Source organism: Dermacentor albipictus, chromosome 7 (genome assembly GCF_038994185.2).
Source record: "Dermacentor albipictus isolate Rhodes 1998 colony chromosome 7, USDA_Dalb.pri_finalv2, whole genome shotgun sequence".
Lineage (NCBI taxonomy): Eukaryota > Metazoa > Arthropoda > Arachnida > Ixodida > Ixodidae > Dermacentor > Dermacentor albipictus.
The window spans coordinates 143,336,612-143,339,282 of NC_091827.1; the positions used below are offsets into that span (position 1 = coordinate 143,336,612).

At 44.1% G+C, this 2,671-nt stretch overlaps 1 long non-coding RNA gene across 1 annotated transcript; it reads left to right on the top strand.

The window, feature by feature from the left end:
• The first annotated feature begins 1,227 nt into the window (after positions 1-1,227).
• Positions 1,228-2,671, top strand: LOC139047309 (uncharacterized). Its single transcript, XR_011507086.1, has 2 exons — positions 1,228-2,225; positions 2,290-2,671. It is a non-coding gene; the product is annotated as an uncharacterized lncRNA (long non-coding RNA).

The window sequence follows — 2,671 nt, forward strand, 5'->3', positions numbered from 1 at the left end:
AGCGACCTCTGCCGGCCATCGTGGGCATTCATTGGAGGCGGCGCCACGCTCGTCCATTGAAAGAGCTGGTGCACGGTACACCATAGAGTTAGTAGAACAACTCTAGAGGAAAAGCTGGGCCGGAAAAGTGGGAACCTCTAGGGCGCCGCCCTGTTGCTACTGGTCAATGTGGCCAGCGCAATTACTATTGAAAGAGCTGAAAACAAGTACAGGTCACCTAATGCTTTGTCATCTAAAAACGCATACCTGATGGCTTTATGAAGGTGGAACGTTATATTAAATTTACAGAAAGCGATCGCTAAGTCCATGACTTATGTAAATCACGATGTACGCATTCATGCAATAAAGGATGACACGAATTTCGGTTTCGAATCTGTTTTTTGGTTGCATAGTAGTTTCGTACAGTTTAGGTTTGACATGCGATCGCGCGTCGACATCGGACGCTATGACACACTCGTTCGTGCCTTATGTGCCACCGAAGCCCCGAAGTGCTCTGGCATATACCTTCTTGAGAGTGTCACGCGAGTAGGCAGCTCTTGTGGTGCATCACAATCGTTTGAGAAGCGTCACATTAGTGCATTTTTATGCATGCGGAGCGGTGTTTTTATTTGCAGGTTTCCCTTCAGTAGGAAATTGCTGGACAGGCAGACCAGCGCACCGGAATTGTACTGGCGAAGCCACAAGCAACTCAAAGAATCTGTTTAATTGTTGCACTTTGAACAATCATGCTTCTACAAAGGCCACAGCAGAAAAACAGCCTGATGCCGAATATTTCTGTGCCACGAAGTAATCAAGAGGCGAGTGCCTATAATGCGGACGAAATCGAGTGCATCGAGACTTAGAACGACAGAAAGCTGAGCTAGTTGGTAAGGATTCATTATGCAAAACAGAGGTGAGGCGTGCAGACAGGACACAAGAGTAGAGAAGTGGGCGGCGCTTGCATGTTGTTTGCTTGTAAATACTCTACTCTCGTGTCCTGTCTGCACGCCTCACCTCCGTTTTGCATAACGAGTGCATCAACCCACATATTGATAGCGTAGGCGTTTTATTAACTGTGTAATGTTTCCAACACTTCCTTGCATGCCATTTCATGTGGAATATATTTTCTGGTCACAAATGTGTGCAGCGAATCTATTTGCATGATCGACTCCGCGCCTGTGGGACCGTTCACTTGCACTTGATGCTGAGTCTTTTACATGTATCCATAAACTGCAGATATGCACATCAGGCCCCTGCGAGCATTTTCAAAATTCAATTATTTTAGACAACAGGCACATATGCAATACTGACATAATCCCGAATACCACGTTTCCCTTTTATGCAGATATGCAATGGCAAGCCCTTCCATGTGTTCCAAAAGTAAAATTTAAGCTCTAAATTAAAGAAGATATTTCTAGTCAGAAACAAGCAAAAATGGTGACTGCAGAGTATCAGAAGCCCAAGGTACAGAAATTGTGAGAAGTGTCGAATGATTTTAAGTAAAGAGTCGTATTTGAAAATGCAAGACTCTTTAGTGGAGGTCAAGCAAGTCAATATAGGTATAATACTCTGCAAAATTATGCGAGTGAGGGGATGTCAAACAATGGGTCAGGAAATGCATTGTTTTTCTGCAAAACAAAAGCTGATTGCCATTACATAAGTCACTTTAGCATCATGATAAATTCAGAAATAAACCAAAAAACAAGACACGCAAAAATAAAAAAAAATTAATGATGCTCTCTCCACACTGGGATAAATAAAAACAAACACATCACATCTAATGTGGACATATCAGATGCCTTGTGAAACACTAAAGGAACAATTCAGTTTCGAGCTATGGCACTTGCCACATAGATGTGGGGGGGCCTTGCACCAATAGTGATAGTTACCACTGCATTTAGAAATTGAAAGCATTCGTGCAGACAAGGATGATTCTTTCTATTCTTGGCTACCACTTCAAATGCCTCCACCAAGTGTTACAATGCTGCACGCAGCCATACTAAGGATCTCGCAGCAACACCTGCAGGTAAAAAGCAGAAGCAGTCAAAGTGCTGGTGTGTTCTGGACACTATGTTTGAAAACATTTAGGCAAGAAGAGTGCAAGAAGCAGACATAACAACTGCATTTATTTCCATAATTCCCCATTTAAATGGCCTTTTCTTTTTGCTTAGACAATGCCTACGCCTAGCCACAGCAGCTCCCTCATACAGACTCCGCAAGCCAAGGGGCCGTGGAGCCAAATGCAGGTAAGAGGCAATAAGCAATAGCACTGGTATTGACATTCATCTAATTTCTTTTTATTTCGTTTAGGCAGCCAGCACACCTCGAACAGCCACCTTGACTGCGGGTGTGTCACCCTAGTCGCCAAGGAAACATTTGAGGGAAAGTGACAGGCAATGTGAACAGCCACTTCTCCATGTAAACAATACTCTTTCTCTCGGATGACTCCTACGCCTCGCCACGCCAGCACACTTGTGCACAAAGATGCCGCAGAGGCACGTGCAGGTCAGAGGCAAGAAGCAGTGGCACTGGTGTCGACTTTTACCCAATTTCTTTTTCTTACACTGAGGCAGCCAGCACACCTCGAACAGCCACCTTGACTGCGGGTGTGTCAGTAGATTCCTGTTGTACATATGCTCATAATAAACTTCAGTAAACTTGAACTTCATAATAAACTTGAAGGCAAATGGGA